Raw genomic sequence first — 20564 nt, 5'->3', positions numbered from 1 at the left:
GTTAAAGTGAAAGGCCATCGAACATTAATTTCAAATAAAGCCAGATCTGGTACGCGTAGGGTTACTGTTTCCTCTTCGGGGTCAGCAGGCGGACAGCAGTCTACGAGCAGTGACAGTGTGAGTAGTTCACAGAGTCCACAGGCGCTAAGCAGCATCTTTGAAATCTGCAGATGGCTCTGGTTTAAAGCAGAGACATGAGCAGACGTCTCTCCAGTGAGGGCTGATCAGTGGGATTTCTCAGAATGTTTATTGATTTCTGGTGATCTGTGAGGACAGTTCATTGATGGCTACAGCTCTCTTCTGAATACAGATGAAGGGATAACATGGAAAATCAACACGATTTAATCTTTTCATGCAAGTAACAATTCATTCAGATCCTCATTCTATACTCGAATTGACCCGGCGCTGGTTAGAATGCATCTGTCGGCTGTGTAGGATGATTAAAATGAGGCTATAGGACAATTGACCATTTTAAAATCCTTTACAGTTACCTTAGGATCACACAAGAAAAAAAGTTGAATATTAAAATGATCATAATCTGTTTTTGATTTCTTATTGTATAGCTATTTAAATCATTACCATCAAACATCATTAATACGTGACTCCTCCATTCACTAAACCTTATATGTGGATAAAAATGATCACAGTCCTCTGCCAGTGGGGTTGTTCTCCCCCTATAGAGAGTGAGTCACAGAACTGCTGCTGGTTATATGACATCTAGTTACTGTACATGCATCTCTTCTGATCTACATTACCATGTTACGTAATCAGGCAGATAATTGGTATAGGCTACACAGCTATCAATCTCATCTGAGTTCACAGGGACCTTTGTGAAGCTGTGCACTGGAGCAATAGCCAAGGGCAGCAGAGCAACACAAATGAAGGCGTGCAGAAATATAACACTGAAGTATTGTCCAGCATCAGTCATGCAAAAGCTCCTGAAGGACATTTGCTGTCGCATAATATATTCAGTGTTGTAGCATTTGTGCAGATTGTTTTTTCATCCATCTTGAGCCAGGAATCCGGTTTTGTTACATTTCTGTAAAGCCAGAATGTTACAATGTTACAATGTAATTTAGCAGACGCTTTTATCCAAAGCGACGTACAAAGAGAACAAGAACAACACAAGCAAAGATCTAGACAAGAGGAAACAAGATCAGTAAGAGTAACAAAGTGCTTCAAGTCAATTTTGGTGCAGGTACTGCCAAGCAGTGTAAAGGCAATGCGCAAAAGTAAATAAGGATTTTTTTTTTTCTTCATAAAATAAAGGAACATCTACAATGAAGCAACCAAACAATTTTAAGACCTTCCATTATCATCATCAACAATTAACTTGTCATCACCACAATAATTACCAAAGTACCAAGTGCTGGGTCACTCCAGAGCTGAACACAGATTCCCAGAGTAGAGCAGGACAGTGCGAGTCAACTGTAGCTGGAAGACATGATCTGCCACTGGGGACAACAGTGGAGAATAGTCTAGGAAAGTGCATAGTGCTTCCTAAAGAGCTGGGTCTTTAGCTGTCTTTTGAAAGTACAGAGAGACTCTGCAGCTCGAATGGAGTTAGCTAACATATTAGCCACATGAGGTCTCAATCAGCTCGGCCTCTTTGTGGAGAACCAATCCAGAGAACTGGAACAGAAGCTAGGCTAGCAACCGCTGCAGGGAGGGGCTAACGACCAAATTCCACCAGGTCCGTGTCCAGCCCGTCTCCAATCCGTCACAGCAACGGATCTGATAGGTTTCTGTTCTAGTCAATGTGTTAACTCCCACTGGATCTGCTCCGTTTGCGTACCGGCTGCGTCTCTGATCTGGCAGGTCAGAACGCAACAGATCAGATACGCAAGACTTCTATTTTTGCAGGATGCCGAAGCACGATGCATCAATCTCAAGAGGGCTAGATGGAGCGGGACAGGAAGTCAGGCACCAAAACAGATTAAAACATCAGAATTTTCTGAATACAACACTCTGTGTTATCGTTAGCTCTCTTTTAACTTAACTATGACAACAAAATGTCACAAGTTAACCCAATCTGTGATGGTTGATAGCTTCTATGTCGATTGACAACCCCACTTCAAAAATGTGAGCTACCCCTTTAATGTTAATAATATGGTGGGGTTCAAAAAGACCTAATTACAACCAAATTACAAACTCTCTCCCAAACCAAAATCTGTCTCCATCCCAAAACATGTTATTTTATTAAATCTGGAGCATCAGGGTGTCAGATTAAAGACACTTTTGGAGGTCATTATCAAACATTGTCAACATGCCAATTTTTTTTTTTTTTTTTTCTACAGCAGACATTTTGACTCGTCATAGCAGGAAAAGCTCAGGAGTGAAATTAATGATGCACCAGTAAGCCTGGCGAGTGGGCCTTCATGCAAAGTAGAAGGACCCTGAGTCTTGCACGCCTAAATGGTATGCAAAAGGTGGTGGAAAAAGGTCTGGCATGTCAATCTAAAGGGGAATCATGAATAATGCATTCTGTCATTTATTCAGGGATATTCCAATACATTACCAGAGAAATGATATTCAATATTTGGATAAGCAGGTAGAGTAGATGTGCAGCGCCTTATTGTCAGTTTTGTTTATTTGACATGGCTGTGGATAAATGGAGACCTGCGTCAACTTCACTTTTCCTTTCGCGCAGCTATCCTGGCAGCAACAGCGGATTGACTTCAAAATCCTTCTGCTCACCTTTAAAGCTCTGCCATGACATTCAGCTGCACTGCACCCAGGCTCTCAGACTCCTCCTTTTTCAAACACTATAAGAACATTAAAATGATGCCTCAGAGAAGACAAGTTCAAGCTGGCCTATTTACTCTGATGAAACTTTTTCTCTGTCTGGCTGTCCTCCGTGATATTTCGGTGCTGTCATTTACCCTGGCAGACTGTGTTGTCTTTAACATTTATATATTGTGCTTTTGACATTTACTTAAAATGGCTTGATGCTTTTTTATTATTGCTTTGAAAACTTTGAGTAACATCCAAAAAAGAGAACAAAAAATAAATTGGTGCATTATCTGTCAGGATGACACACATGATTAAGATGATTGAGATTTGTTTAAAGAGAACCGGAGAAGGAACACTGGGATTCAAAACATTTCCCTTTTGACAAATATATATCAAAGAGTGACAAAACAATGAAACAAAAGAGCATATAGGTGTACTTTACCTTTGGTTATATACTGATGAGAGATGCAAGAATATTTCTAATAAAAGGTCAAAACATACAAGGCTATATATAAATAAAATAAAAACTGCAGTTCCAAACATGGCCACTAGATGCTTGCTCCAAAGCCAAGTCAATGCCCATAGACACCCATGATAAAATGCCCAACTTCACAGCAGCAATAAACAAGTTAACACCCTAGTGCAAGAAACTGGATTTGGCCAATCCATCCTTCCTCTTTTTCTCCTCCCTCTTTTCCAAATATGGTCACTTCTGGCTCAAACACCAAAATCAACATGCAACAAACATGACTTCATACACAAGGCTCAAAGCTGTAGTCAATAACTGTTGCATGCACTCACTATCCCTACTACCTGAATACATCAAATTATGTTCATTCTAATATCTCTTTATGACCTACAGAGGCAAACAAGATAAGGACCGTAAGATTATTTCTTGAATAGAGACTTTTAACGTGGGATTACCTTATCTTCAATCTCCAAACAGAGACACTTTAATTCTGCTGCAAACCCACATGTATAGTGTGTAGTTCACAGCACAGAAAGGGCCTCAGCAGGTGAAAAATCAATCTCCTATAATCAAACAATCTGCCTTAATCAACTCAATAGCATGGGTGCAATGATATTTGGTCACAACGGCCTCGGCTAGCGCACAAAAATGCTCTTCTGTTTTGCCACTGATAATCTTTAAAATTAACATCCCAATTGATTGCATCCTGCATCAATACAATAGATCATAAGGAAAATGATGGTATGCTGTTGATGTAATCAATTTTCAAAGACAACTATATGTGGATATAATACGAACACTGCTCCACACATCACACTCCAGGATTTGAATTTTTCAGTCTGAAAAATCACGGCAGATCTGAAAGTGTATTCATAAACCCCACTTTGTTTCCCCGGTCTCTTTTCTGCTCAGCATCCATCCCAAAAACGTTCTCCTTTAAAAATCTGTCTCAATCAGAAAACCTCTCTCCATCACTTAACATATCCTCTCCCTCCATCTCCGTCCTCCCCGCAGACGAAGAGGCTTCTCTTGTGCTCACAGCGTTGAGGAAAACAGCTGCAAAAAACACTGTCAGCCCCTCGCTTTCTGTCCCACCCATTGAAACATCGCTCATCTGTCTGCCCAGAAAATAAGCTGTCAGGACGGAGAAAGCCACTTGTCTAAGGATCATATTTATGTAAGAGTTGTGTCTGCTTCCAATTTCACGTAGGCGCAACATCTTTCACCTTCACACTCCACTCCAGGAAATTCATGTATTTTCTCCATGTGATTGCAAATTGCTCCTGCACACCACGTCCCTTGCTCTTATTTCTTCTGCTGCTGATGGATCAGGGGCTGTGTTACTGGCAGCTGCATTTTCCATATGGATCAATGGTGGCGTATGCATTGCTGATCACAGATGACTATGAATATTTGATGCCGCAATATTGTTTTGTTTGGAATGCATAAATCTTACGTAATCTAGATTCAGCGTTCACACCTCAGCTGTTCTGTTTACTAAGACGGCGTTGGGTGGAGATAAAGAAAGCAGCAGGAGGAGGTTTGGATGACAGCCTCCTGCGAGTTATATTACTGGGCTGCTTGTTTGATTAAATAACCTCTGTTTTGACTCTCACAGTCTATTGAAGGAAGACTTCAGACAAGTTGGAATACCACTGTGAGAGGTCAGGTTGGGCATTGTTGAACTTTCAGGGCTTATATTAAACTTTTTTCTTTGCTATGCCTCTGCAGAACTATCCTCCATATTCCCAATATTTGGTAAAAATGAGAACTGGAAAGAAAAAAGCACGCTGGATTGCAAATTGGAAATGTGTTTGTTGGTCCATATTTGTTTACGAGGATCCCTTTCTCCGTTTTATCAGTTTGACAGGGTATTGTTCACACAGCCTCGGGTACTTTGCCTGCCATACTCCAGAGTTTGCCTCCACTATGACAGGTGTGTGTTGCAGGGGGCTTGTACAGGATGCTTCTTGGTTTGTCACCTTCATGCCCAATTAGTTCCTGTATCATGGGTGGAACATCTGACAAGTGGAGACTGTTGGAGAGAGCCAGACAGGTGGTGTATCCCTGGAGGGGAGCATTCGCAGAGTTGTATGCTGTCAGAGTTAGGTTTTTAATTAAAGGTTATTAATCCTCAGGTTGTGTTTGTGCAATTTTATCTTTGCAATAAAAATCAACAATGCTAGCAAACAGACTTTATTTTTCATTTCATTCATTTTAATCTGGTTTACCGAAGCAAAAAGAAAAATACCTTAACAGAAAAACTCTGTGTATTTTAGTTTAACCATTTGAGTCGACATTTGTTTTTTTCTTTTAAATGTGCTACAGAAATAATGTTGTTTGTTTTATATGTGAAACCTGGTAAACAACAAACAAATGTTTAATTGGCGTAGGCTATGACAGAACAAAAAAACACCATCACCACGGCAGGCTGATGAAAACAAACATTAGTTTCTTTCATTGAAAGCACTGTGGAGAGTTTACAGCTGATACTAAAATAGCGTCACTCTCACACTGATGCCTGAAGATTGCTTATTTCTAAATACTACATTTCAGTGCTAATCAATGCTCCACATTGCTTCTTGGCCACTCCCCTAAAGATACACATTGGGTTTATTTGAGTTTACGCCAAGCTAAAAACAGAAGATTGACTTCTACGGTAAATCAAACACAGGAAGTGCAATAACCATCCGGCAAATTTCATGTACGGACTCCTGATTGCACAACAGATCATAAACATATAACATACCTGTTGGCTAGTAAGAAAACAGCCAAGTATCCATGATAAAAATCAACCATAACAGGATTTTTAGCTGTTAACTTTGTCGCCGTTTAAAGCGTGTGTTTATTTACTTCATCCAGATATTTATGGTGACACACTCTGTGACACCGGGGCTGTGATGCGTAATGTTAAACCAGTTGGTCTGCTCACCTTTTGTAAAATAAATAATGCTATTGAAGTTGTGTTGTTGTTGATACTCTTACAAAGCTGCTAATCTGTACATTACTTAATCTATCTGAATCCTGCAAAGGTTATCTTGCAAAAAATAAAAGCAACACTTAAAATAATGAATTTCATTCTACAACAAACAGACTTAGGCAAGAGCTGCATCTTTACCTCAGTGGGTGATGGTGCTCATGGGAAATGAAGTCCACATCCAAGAAAATACACAACCAACATTTCCAAAAGGAGTCACCAGAAAGAGGATGTGATTTTATTATTTTGTTTGTCAGAGGATTTTGATATATTTGTAAGTTTGAAGAAAAGCTGAAAAAAAAAAATTTTGTTTGCACATTAAGCCAATCTTGTGTCAAAACTTTAAGATTGCATTAATTAATTAATACATTTTTCTGTTCACAGAAAATTCAACACCAGTTGTTTTGATTTTCGTTCAAGGAAAAAATTTCAAGCTTTTAAAACATAATTATTTGCTGCTTATATTTGTCATTCATTCTATTGTATAAAACCCTTTTTGTTTTGTACTATTGTCTAGACAAAAAATGATTTCATATTCACTCTGGGGAAATTGCAATCATCATTTTTACAATATCTCAACCATTTATAGACATAAACTGGTAAATTAATCAGGACCACAATCCTGGAACCCTTTAACGATCATTGCTTATTTTATCACCTGGCTTGCTAGTTGTTCAGTAAGGGATAATGTATGGTGTGATTATTCTATTGATTTAAAATGATCTATGTATACAGATTTTAAAAATAGTCCCAGTGATTCCACGTTAGTTAGTTAGTCCATGCTGATGGATTCTCATCTGCCTGTTGTGGATTTAACATGAAACTGTCCTCATTCAGCTCTCCTTCTTCTCTGAGCTCTGCGGTTCACACACCTTTAAAAATAAACGAGGCAAATGTCACAACTTTGAACCCCTGCTGCTATCATCACCACTGCTCATGGTTTGTGAAGCATGGGATGAATAGCCAAGTTCTTAACGATAGCGCTCTTCCCTGATTGGTGCAGCAGGTCTAGACCGTTAACTGATCAGCTCCTATTGTTTGCAGCAGTGGATGGAGACCTCACCTGAGGGACATTCCACTCCGTCAGCAACCACACACTAACGGGGTTCCCAGGTGTGGGCGGACACCCTGACTCATACACTACTAGAAGTTGTTATTAATACACACCTCTTAGAACTGACACCAGCTTTACAGTAATTCCAGTGTAGCCATGTAGCGGTAAAGCCAAGACTCCCTTTTCAAGGCCGTGTTTACGTCTCAAATGAGGAATGTGATGGACCAACATTGACGGCATCTACAGAGTAGCGTCGATTCGTCAGTTTCAGTGGACAGTATGATAGAGAGGCTTCACTCTGCACCCCCTAAAAAGAAGAGATTTTCCTCATTTACTTTCGATTACGGGTCTTACGTTTGCCTAAACAACAACATCCTGATAAAGATGTGGACAAAGTAAAAATTCAAACTTTGTCCAGCCCATCAGGAGGAGGAGGAAATAACTTTTAAAATGGTTGTTTGTGGAACAGAGGTCAGATCAGTTGTTCCTGATGCAGGAAATGTAACTACTGATTTGCTTCTACAACAGAGTGGCAGATTTGTCCCTCAAGTTCTTGAATTTTGAATAGAGATAAATAAATCATCATCAGATTGCCATCGATAGAGACTGGAAAGTCCTAACAGCGGTGTGTTCTGCCTGCTTTTGTTCCACACATGGATTGTTTCCCCTGCAAACGCCAAAGCCTGACGATACCTGACTGGTGAATACTACTGACTAAAGATGTACAACATATGGAACTCAGAGCAGAAATCCAGACCCCCATGAACAAATAGTAAACAAAAATGTAGAATCTGTAATCAGAGATTATTACGAAAGTAATTGGTTACTGCTGTGCAGAGCTGCAGTGACAGCTCATGGTGCTACAGATCAAAGTTGATCTACAAATCACCCGCCTTGAATGCATGTGATCCACACATCAAAGGATGATTTACCATCATGATGTCTGATACATTCACTGCATATAAATACCTGTGCAGAGAAAACGGAGTTTAAGTAGTGTGTGCAAGCATCAGAGAGATCAGGTGTACAAATGAGACGAACACAGCTTTGTTTTTTTTATTAAAGTATTGCATCACCCGGCTCTCTTACTGATCTTCCGGCTGTGTAAGATGCTTGGTTCTGATTGGTCAAAACCCCTTGACAATGGTTATTAACTTTCACTTACATGAGCAACGCCAGAGACAAACTGATCACACGTCATGTCAAATCAATCCACCGAAAAGAGTTCAGACACATTTTGCTTCTGCTTGTTGACACCCCAGACCGTAAGATGAGTTAATACCGCTAGCTTCTGTGCGCATCATATTGGTGAACATTGTGGCTGAAACGTTAATTTCAGTTAGCATGCTAAATCAGCAGGCTAAACAACATGGGTACTTTCATATTGGATCTTTGCTAACAACATTAGCAACAGCAGCTTCGCGTCTGGGTCTTGTCTCACCCTGTCTATTGGATTCTATTTCCCATAACTACCTGCTAACCATACATGATCCCTTTCATAGTTTAGTGCTAACTTGGGTACAGACCATCCATACTTGGTATGCATACTGCTCTGCAGAATCAGCCGATGTTCCCCCCCCCCCTCCCAAAAGGAAAAATAAAAAAACAAGAAAGAGCACGTCTGTTGCAATAGCAGCCTTGATCACATTAAAACCTTATCTTAAGCAGTTCTTATTAGGAAAAAAAAAAGAAAAACTTGAAAAAACAAAGACACATTTGCAGCAGGATGGTGCAGTTATGACGCCAAATATTAATGTGTGCCACGAAGAAAGTTCAGCAAAGGGTCCCAGATCTTATTGAACACACTTCCTCTGTCTTCTTTGTGGAATCTCAGTCTCTCAAGGTTCAGAGTGTTCGCCATTTCTCCCAGCCACAGATCAAAGGTGGGCACACAGTCCATCTTCCACACTCTTAGTATTAGCTTTTTTGCAACCACCATTCCAAACAAAACAGCCTTCTTCTCATACTTATCAGTAAAAGATAAGGAGCTTGTAGCTCCAAGGATGGCCACCAGTGGGTCAGGTTTCCAACATTTTCCAAAAGCCTCAGACAAACAGCAAAAGATGTTTTTCCAGTACACTGATAGTTTACTACATGACCAGAATGAGTGCGTTAAATTACCTATTGAGGATTGACATCTATTACAGAGAGGAGAAACATCAGGGAAAAAACTATGCAGTTTTTCCTTAGAGTAATAAAGTCTGTGAAGTGTTTTAAACTGTATAAGATTGTGTCGTACATTGACTGAACAGTCATGTATATTCTTTAAACATTCATCCCAGGTCTCATCTTTTATCTCCACATTTAACTCTTCAGCCCACGTCTGTTTAAGACCCAACGTATTCACCTCTTCTTTCCTTTTTTTTTTAATTGTAATGTTTTTTTTGTTGTTGTTTTTCATTATATAGATGGCAAGTAATGTAGAAACTGTGTCAAGCTGTGAAAAATCAAAATAAATAAACCCACACCTGTTCAGACTGGCATTTGGTTAATTATGGTTAATAATCTATACCATTTTAATTACACCGTTGTATTGATTCCTGCTTCTCTCTTCTTTTAAACTGTCTGCATAGCTTGTCTGTGAAAAGCATTATATAAATATTATTGTTCTTGTTATGTATCAGCTGGTTCCCTGTGACAGTAATCAATAACTAAACACTGTTTATACCATTTGTAACGTGTGCATATCTTAAATTTGTAAATTTGTATTCTATCTTTATTTATTTATTTTATTTCTACTTATTTAATTTTACTTATTGAAACTTATTCTTGATTGTACTTATGTCTGGGTTGCTGCAACAACCGAATTCCCCCCCGGGGATCAATAAAGTAATATCTTATCTTATAAGTTGTATTATCCATGCTGTAGCTGTTCACCTGGCTGCATTATACTAACTTCACTTTACAGCAGTGTTTGGTCCAAAAATCTAAAGATGCACATTCGTCCCTAAATGCACAGTCCCGGTTTGTTACAGCACCCTTAAGGTTAACTGCATCAGGACGTAGAAGGTAAGGAAACACTTCATCCAGAGGGAGGATGGGGGTCATCCTGAAGTAAATGTAGGTTAGCAAGTTCTTTCTTTCTGCACAGGTCATTAACAAAACTAAAAGAGCAGGAAAAAGAGACGCATGATTATCCTGGCGACCCAGTTGCAAAAAAAGCAACACTGGGGGACACTAATGAGGAATAATATCACCTTGAATATTCATAACAAAATGTGCAACACAAACCCTGCATGTGAACCGAACATGTGATACATGTGTGCGACAGCAAGGCAGCAGGTCACATGAGACTATCTGCTCTGCTCTCACACTTTGATGTTGTGTTTTGTCAGTTTTCTGCCCCCCCCCCTCCCCTCCTCAAACCCATTTTGCTTGTGATAGAACGTAAGCTGTCTCTATCAAAGCGGCTCAGCGTGACACTGCTCTGTGTGTCCGTCGGGACCATGAAAGCCTGAGCTGGTGTGAATAGTGCAGCCAAAAGTGGGCAGCGCTGGTGTGTTATGGTGCTTGTTGAAATGCATGTCAGTGTGGTTGGTGTGAGCCGCACGCCACGGGAAGTTAAACGACCATGGCAATGAAATGAGCACGCTTTGAAGTTTGCGCTGCAGATAGCATTTTTAAAGATTCTCTCTGTGTCCATGCATTTATGTATCTCATGTATTTATAGCTTGTTTTTCTATTCAGTTTTCAGCCTCACTTTAAAGGTAGTAATCACAGTATATGTTCTTTTATCTGGCATGTCCTTCAGCAAAATACCTTATTTTTTAAAGCATAAATACAGACAGTCAACTTAAATGTATGCTCAAGCTTCTCCTTGTGATGCCACAGATAACAGAAAGTCTGGTATTCAAGCACATCTCTTTTGATGCTAATTAAAGCTGTGCATTAAATCCAGTTAAAGTTTTGCCTTTTGACATAATTTGCAAAGGTTTTTTTTTTTTTTATGTGACACTGCAGCAAAGTAACAAGGAAAATCATTAGAGATCAACAGAGGCAAACTGTATCTAAAATCTGATTAGGGGAAATTCAAAGGAAGGCGCTGTTTTTACAAGAATATTTAAGTCAGATTAAAGAGCTTTCAGACGCTCTTCATTTCCATTTCATGTTAAGCACAAAAAGATCACTGAATTTTCATTACAGCCGAGTGATTCACAGGCAGCAAATAGACATTAAAATTAAGGAGTGCTTTTTCAGTAGCGGCGCAGATAACACGAGTCTGATCACAGAGTCTCGGAGACTATAATGGGTCCTGTTTTAATGCTTTAAATGTCAAATGATGGTCTCCGCTTTTTCTGACAGGCCCAGAAACCTTGATCAGTAGATTTCAAAGTTTTAATTATAAAGCCTTTCCATTAACTTATGCAGGAGACTGAAGTGGAATATGCATAGGATTGTTTGAGCTTTTTCTAAATTATTCTTTTGCTCTCTCACAAATAATCCCACATAGTTTTGTGCAGCTGCAAGAGTCTGAGTTGTGCTTTTACCGCACATCTCTGCATGATACCGCCAAAATCCCCCAATACTGTGAAATCCTGCTCGGTAAATAGCAGTCTTAAGAATTTGGACTGCTGCCTGCTTTGTCTGCACTTAACACCACTGTGACATAGACATGAGCACCGTGGGAGAGAGACAATCTGAGGCGGGAAGACAGGCAGAGGCCAGGAGACACAGATTAGACAGAGGACAGCAGAGACAGATGCAGTTGGGGAGGGGTGCTGCAGGGGGGGGGTTAATCCTGTCTGTGAGTGAGTGATCATGTCCATCCACCCAGCTGTGGCGCCATCAGGGGCCACAGGGCTTGCTGGCAGTCTGATGAGGCGTCACCGCCGTCTGCTGCAGGAGAGATCTCTCTCTCGACAGTTCCTGTCAGTGAGCGAGACGACCAACCAGGTAAGAGAGAAGATAGAGGGTAAAAAAAGAGGAGCAGTGGGAGTTAGAAGGAACACTATTTTCTTATTCATCTCATTTGGGATTATTCTAAAATGTTCTTCATGTTTCACATCATTTTCAACAAGGATCTAGATATACTCTTTTTTTCCCCCTTGCTCCTTCTCTGTGAAGAGCAGCGTGAGGGATGAGTCGGCTTTCATAATGAGATAATTAAGGCTGGTGTGATTAATTGCAGAGCAAGGTTATCTGCAAGGTTCCAACATAGGCAATAATGAGAGGCTGTCCCAGCAGGATATCGCACAAATGTCACCTTTCACCTGCACGGTTGAGGGAGAGAGAAAAAGTCTCTTAGTGGTGCTTTTAAATCCTGTAATCCTGGAACTCCATTAAAACATGCTCGCTGAAAAAAAGTCATAATTGCAATCATAATCTTATCTTGATTCTGACTTAATTTAAACATTCAGAGACGTCCTGGAAATTCTGCTTGCTCTTAAGGTCAACTTGGCGTTGCGTTCAAGTAACAATCCTTACAGTATTCTGAATATGCTGTATAGTGTTGATGTTATGTGATGCTTGTGTAACACATCATTTCACACAAACAAGTGCAGGTGAGGACAGAACAACCAGAGGGCCATCTCTATCAATTGGTCATAAATACACTGTAAATGGCATCTATATAACAGGCAGAGCCAGACCATAAACAAAGAAGTCTGTAGGGTTTGCAATAAAAATTTGCAGCATAAACAAGGCAGAATGTATAATTCAGTCCATTATTGCTTTGAGTGCCCAGAGGAAAAAACTTGCAGCACACAATTGTCTTCCCTCCTGAGAGAATAAATCATATTCTTACTTTGAGATGACTGAATTCTAAAGTTGTTTGTCCTCACCCGCCGCCCCACCCACCCCCCCAAACCGCCTTTAGAGGAATGACGAGCGAAAGCAAAGATCAATTTCAGACAAATGATCCCGACGTAAAAAGAAAAGGAGAAAGTGGCAGATAAAACTGAGAAAACAATCTGTGACAGTTAAAACCAGGAGACAGGGGAATTGAATCTGGTCTCTGGGGTGATGGGCAGCTGTTTTTCTCTGCTCGCTACCTGTGCTACGAGCACTGATGGGATTTATGTCCCTATATACAAGATATCTGTTATGAATCAGGTGTCAGGCTACAAAACAGAGGCTGAAGCTGAAAGTACACAACTGTAAATTAAAGGAGAATTCAATTTCAGTTTTTACAACCCAGCTCTTTGGTACATAGATACGGCCTGTGTTACTATCTGTTGTGATGGTGTCTGAGTATGCAGTGGCATTGCTGCAAAACAACAACACAGTGCATGAGTATCAAGACGATCTAGTGCAAACAAAGACATTTATCTACATGCATTAGATGATTGTGGGTGTTGAAAAGTAAGGTTTGCAATACTTCGGAGGTTAGGTAGCTAAAACCATTAGGTTTGGATTAAGGTCGTCGTGGTTAAATATTAATAAAGCAAAGCAGCATTAATTGTTTATGTGAGACAGAACATGAACCCTGGTGTAAGGCTTCAAAGTGGGAGGTATTACATATTTATTTTTTTCACAGTGCTAAGAGAGAGAGAGGGATACACAAAACATAGGGAGCAGCTATATAGAGGAATTAGCTGCTACAGGAAAACACTTCCCTAGAGACCACGCTGAAAGTTTAAAAAGTTGCTCTGCAGAATTTAGCTGACAAACTGTCATCAGTTTAACATTTTCTCCTCTTTGCTCTTTCAAATCCAACTTTGTTTGTATTTGTCTGCTTGTCAGACCACTCATGCTTTCTGTGCCCTGCTGATCTCTTCATCTTATGCTTCCTTCACTGTTTACTCATGTGCTTTTATTCTCCTAAATCCATGTTTGATCTGAGAAAATATAAAAAAAGGTTAGAGAGTTACGTCTCTGCTGTTCCCTTGTACGCTCCCTCCTGTCTAATCATTTATCCATCTCTCATGAAGCCTTGAGAAAGCTCCATTTCTGTCTCTGCCAGGAACATCTTTCTGCTAGGTTTCCCTAACACATCCTGAAAATGTACACATAAATGCCATCAGTGCCCACACGCAGCCAGATTGCCCCTGTCAAGCAAACACACTCAGCCCAGACGTTCTCGCTTACGGGATGAGAGGAGGACTTGAAAAGTGAAACGATTCAGGAGATATTGCAACCCATAAGAGACACCGCCTTATGAAATCTTAAAAAGAGATGTGTTAAAGTCTTGGTGAAGACAGCATTTCAGTTAACTTAGCAGCTCACCGGAAGCTCGTGTATTTTTTATTATGTGTTCTGGATCAGGGTTTTCTTTGTCTGACTTCTGCAGGCCTGACGCGAAATATTTACAAGAGCAGGAGAAATGGACACATATTTCATTTCATACTTCAAATATGTTTAATACTATTTATGTTCTGCTTCCCTTCTGGTTAATTGAGTCTAAAAAGCACCTACACGTTTCCGCACAGTGTCACCGTGAAGGTACCATCGCTTAAAATAGCTTCCTGCGCCCTCCCTCTACGTGTCAACGGTCACATCTTCATTTGCCCACGCACTCACTCATGGAACTGGTGTAACATAATTCCCGGATTATTCAACATACCTTATAAATTCATAAACAGATCATTAGCTCTCCCTCTGTCTCACATTCAGCCGTAGAGCTGAATCTTTTCCAGGTCAGTGAGAGAGGGTCGCTCTGCATAACCGTCCCTCTCAGTCATTAATTAGGGGCGATGGCACCTTTCTCTGCGGGATCAATCAGTGTGTCTAATCCAGTCATTGACCTAAGACCTTTCCCAACGGCACCCCCAGCTTGTGCACCCAGCAACCCTCTCCAGCAGGGAGGATGTCGGCCTGTCAGAAACACGGTTCATACCTTTCCACTGGGAGGTGAGATCGTATTGAAATGAACCGAGAGGGCTGCAGCTCACTGGTCATTATTTGTGATGTATCAATCCTCTTTTCTAAGCTGCTTCCTCTTCTTCTTTTCTGGACCTTCTTCCCTCTTTAAAAGCCACCTTCATCTTTATCTCCAGATGCACGCTTTCATCTCTTTATCTTGGCTAATCTTGGTGAACTCAACCAGATAACAGGCCGACCAGGACGCATATTTCTTTCCAGTAATCCTTCTGTCTTTAACGATCACTTCTGATTCTATCTTTCCTCAAAGCAGAATCCAATAAAGGGTCTTATTGTCCTCTCACATTAGCTCCATTGTGATTCAGTGAATGGTTTTACATATTGCACTCCTGCCTACAGTTCTTTCACTCCTTTCATTCGAGCACTCGGTTATTTTTGACGGTTTGAAATGTTTGCTGGTGTAAAAGGACGAAAGCAACAAGATGTGATCTGAGGTGCTAAATGCAAGAAATGCTGCTTCCCTTGTCGAAGACATTTATTTGACCCTCCTTTAATTTACTAACAGCATTAAGCTCCTTTAAGTAGACTTACAGTTTACACTAAAATGTGTTTTATGATGTAATGTTTCTTTTCTAGCACTGCATTTTTCCTTCTCTTCATCTCCTTCTTTAATCTTCTCTTTCTCATTACCTCTTTGTATCCCCCACGTTCTCTTCATGCAGAGCTGACATAGCCAAGTGGACATGTTGAGTTATTGTGCTGGAGGCGATGCTACTCTGCTGTGCTTCACAGATGATCATTTCCCAATTCCACAGCCGTGGAGCACAGGCCTGCAGTAATTGCTGCAATGCATCCAGCAGCCCGTCCTTATCTGATGCTGTGACAAGAATAGGGCCCGTTTTATTGGTCTCACACCCTATGTAATTCAGTGAAGCTTGCATCATTTCCTGCAGAAGAGATGACCATGATGGTGTCACCCTAGGGTGCTTGATGCTGATTGGACGCACAGTGTGGCCCTGAGCGAGTAAATCACTTCGCTTCTGTTCAGAGTGGAAACATAAGCCCTTTGGGTGACCAACCGCTCTCATCATCGCTGAGACACACACACACACACACACACACACACACACACACATTTGGTTAGCACAAACAATTACAGCCTTGATTCCCTAAGCACTAATCAGAGCCAACATGAGGCACATGCAGCATGCTGGTGAGATCATAATTAAAACCTGTCTCTTGGCATATTATGTGGCACATCCCAGAAGAAGACTCAGCGACTGTAAATATATATCACACTTAACCACTTCAACTCAGAGGAATTACACTACTCAGATTCATTCCTGACTTCTGAGTTTCAGCTGATTCAGTTTAGTCTTCAGCATTTAAAGCAGCGGATCAAAATATAGAGAATGCATTATTTAGAAATATCAGATTACATTTGTTACAAAGATTCTGTTTTTTAATCCAATGAAACCATCCCTGATTTACAACAAACACTGAACTCTTACTCAACCTACTTACTTCAGACCTTACCCCTTATAACCTTCTTTTTAAAATCTTAACATATGTTTAAAAATCATCATGACAATGACAGATTTAACAGTTTTGTTTTATATTGTGTGAAGTGCAACAAGCCACACATCATGAACAGATGTCATCGCCAGCAACCGCAGTCCCAACTCTCAGAACTGGAAATCTTGGTAAATCTCACGCGGTCTGCTTCTTTGGCTTCAAGTTCTATTTGATCATACTCCAAAATATAATCCATGTACAATCATTCATAGACTTACAATATTGTTATCTACCCTGTTCCAGATTTCTTACCCGTTACATTTGGACGTTGCGTTAGGATTCCTGGTTTTCACCCAAGCTGCCCAAGGTTTGATTCCTGGTGTGGAAATGGTATGTTTGGGGCAGTAGCTCAGTCCATAGGGACTAGGGAAGCTGGTGAGGTGCTATTTCATGCCTATGCTGATGTTCCCTTGAGCAAACAACTCAGGTGGCACTGACCAATGGCATCCTCCTCACTGTGACATCTGACCATAGCATGTTTGTGAATATCAAACTATGTGTGTAGCATGATCAAAAAAACAATAACCAGAGTGAAAAAGATATTCCCCCAGAATGAAATAAAAATTATACAGTCTATGGTTTTGGCTCACTCTGACAATTACGTTGATCAACAATGATGACAGTTTCAACCAATCCCTCTAACACTACATGGATTCAGAAGTCCTGTGCAAACACTCTATTAGAAAACTCATCAAACTCTCTTTTCATCCAAAGAATTTGGCTTCTACACAATTAAGCATGGCTGCAACTGTGTCTGAAATAAAACTCTAACAGTACTTTCAGCCTTAGAAGCAAACTATTCAACCAACCAATTATAATAAGGACTTTAAAAAATGAAAGCAAACCCAATCTTCATGTAATGCAGCAAAATCTGGAGCATTATCCTTTAAATGAGAGTGGAACTTTCAGGTCAGGTTACTGTATTTGTGCCCGTAGGTAAACTTGTTTTGCAGCCAGTGAGATGTAAGTCATTACAGAATTACAATACAGATGTCAGACAGAACAAACTACTTAATGTGCTTAACATACATAAATATACTAAAACTAATATAACAATAAAAATGATTAAATCAATAGATATGATAAAATGATAAAAGTGCCAAAGGTTCCATTTAAAAGGCCTTTCAGAAAACAATGAACCAATAAAAACTATAAAATCACATGAATAAATAAGAAAATCTGGACTAAGTCTTCAAATCAGAGTTTTGTCTGTATGAGAAAAGAAATGCTTTGGCTTGTTTAACCAAAGGTAAAAATGTATTTAGGATTTGCATATCAAAACGTCACTTATAGTGTTTAAATTATAAATACAGATCTGATTTTATGCAAAATCCCATTAGAATGAGAAAATGCAACACTTTGGAAGAATCAAAATTGGGTTCTCTGCTTTCACACAAAAAAAATTATTTAAAACCCAGTCCAACCAACCTTATGTTTAATCCTAAAAACCTAAACCTAACAATCAAACTACACACTAAACTAAGTAGAGTAAACTACGGACGTTGAACTACATACTTAAAAGAAAAGGTTATAAACCGACTGATCTAATTGAGCCTTTCACCAATGAAAGATAAAAGAGACGTGTTCTCTCAGTCAGTAACACATTTAAGCTGTTTTACTAAGTGTATTTGACAGCGCTGAATACATGAAATAACCAGACACACACCAGGTGGTAAGCGGAGTAGTGCATGCTACAAGATAATCAGTCAGTGAAGTCATGATTTTGTGACGGTTCTGAAGATTATCTTCCAGATTTTCACTTGGTGTGAGGTATGTTAAGAGTAATTTCCTCGGGAACCTGCTCAAAAGACGATGGGGGGTCGTATCGATTTGAAATAGTGAATGTCTTGCGTTCAATATTTCTGAATAGATATCCTGTTGCATGGGGGGAATACCCAGAGGACTCCAATCGGCACTCTGCGGGTTGTCAAGTGGAACAGAAGGATAGCCAATTGGGAAGATGACTGAAGGAGGATGCACAACAAACTCAACATGAAGATGGACGCAAAGAATGGATGACAAAAGAATACCTTGTATTTTTCACCTTTGGATCTTCAACTAAAGAGTTCCGTCTGTGCATAATGTTTATACTTCTGAGCACTCCAGACTCTCTTTTTGTTCTTAATGGGAATCCTTGAAGGTTATTGGAGGGCAATGCTCTTTGGAAGCTACAAAAGCAGGTGAGCAAGAAAGTAAGCCTTACCTGGAAGCATAAATAGCACAAAGAAAAACAGCAACAAGGCAGTTAGAAATATGACAACTAGCAACAAGCTGGCAATGGAAGGAGGGATGATGGGTTTATATTGTGTGGGGTTGACGGGTGAAGTGGAGACGGGTAAGCAGGTAGGAGGGGAAGGTCAAGTAACTGCAGAGCTGTGAGAAAAGTGAGACAAGGTGAGAAGATGGATGGGAAATTGCAGGACAGAGAAACTGACTGAAGAGATGGACAGGAGGAAAACCTGCGACATCATCATTGATAAAAATAGATGTCCGGCTGTATTGTGTAGATTAAGGTTACGGCTAAAATGCCAGAATATGGGAGGAAGTCTTATCCCCTGCTTCACGATTGGAATCTGCCAGCTCTCAACAGTCCTTGATGAACAGTGCTTTTGTAGCTTACTGTGTCAACATGATCGAAGATGACAGCTTTCTCTGTGTAATACCATTTCTTATAAATATGTGTCTGTGTACACACACACTAACACATACACACACACACACACACACACACACACACACACACACGCACACATACACACATGTGTGGCAGAGAGAGGGGAGGAAAGAGCAATAGATGGAGAATAGAGTTGAACAGCTGCCCAAAATGCCTAAAGGATTAGATTGCTCTCTTTTGATCCCTCTCTCACAACATGCACCAACGTTGAAATATCATTCTGTTGGATTGGTTTGGGTTTTATCTGCGAGTTCTTCTTGTTAGTGCTTGTTTTTTTTTCATCTGATCGAAAGAGATTATCCCTGTATCTGAGAGGCTTAGCGTGGCTTGAAAGTGGCTACAAAACAAAAAAAGGCCAATTCTAAATAAATCACATAACAAGATTAAAAACATGCAATTAACATTTGTACCTATGATCACTGAAATAGATATAGTGAGATTAAAGAGGAGATTCCTTTTTCATCTTCGACAGTGAAAAACATTTATAAGGTTTTAACCGATGTGATGCTTTCATTACTCGAAAACCTTTTGAGGTCACACTCAAATTACAGCTTACAACACAATGATGTATAAACAAGATGTAAACAAGAGAGACTTAACAGAAGAGCATTGTTTGTCATGATGTATTGTTATTTTCTAACAAGACTTGGCAAAACAGGCTCCCAAAGCTTGTTTTGGTTTGACCAACCAACAAACCCTCAGATTAAAAATAGCCAATGACCTTTCTGCTTGCCTAGCACATTTCCCACCCTTCCATTTTCCCAGCTGTTCTAGGCCCACCAGTGCCATAGCACGGCAGCTTATATCCTGCTACCTAGATGTCCTCCAGCTCCTCTTGGAGGATCCTGAAACAAGGGTTGGGTAACATTTCAATTTGATCCATTCTGATTCTGGTTCCATTACTTTTCATTTACCAGTCAGGTTCTGAAAGGCAGACACCTACTCTTAAAAGTAGGCTTTAAACTTTCCTTTTTGATAAAGCTTATAGTTAGAGCTGTCTCAGGCTTGGACTAGCTCTTAGTTATATTGCTATAGGCTAAGACTGCCGGGGGAACTGACACACTGGGATCCTGTCCTTCCCTCTCTCTCTTCTGTCTGCCTGCCTCTTACTTTAACTCTCCCTGGCCCATTAAAGTTACTAACCATAGACCTTTCTGGAGTCCCTGTGCTCTCTTGCACCATATGTTCCTCTGGATCTCTGCCGTAGACGGTCTGCTGCTGTGGATGTGCCAGACTCCAGCTGCTACAACTACTACTATCTGTCTCATCACTATCATCTCTACTATCTCTCTCTCTCTCTCTCTCTCTCTCTCTCTCTCTCTCT

This window comes from Notolabrus celidotus, chromosome 3 (genome assembly GCF_009762535.1).
Source record: "Notolabrus celidotus isolate fNotCel1 chromosome 3, fNotCel1.pri, whole genome shotgun sequence".
Taxonomy (NCBI): domain Eukaryota; kingdom Metazoa; phylum Chordata; class Actinopteri; order Labriformes; family Labridae; genus Notolabrus; species Notolabrus celidotus.
Note: the sequence above shows the minus strand (reverse complement) of the source record.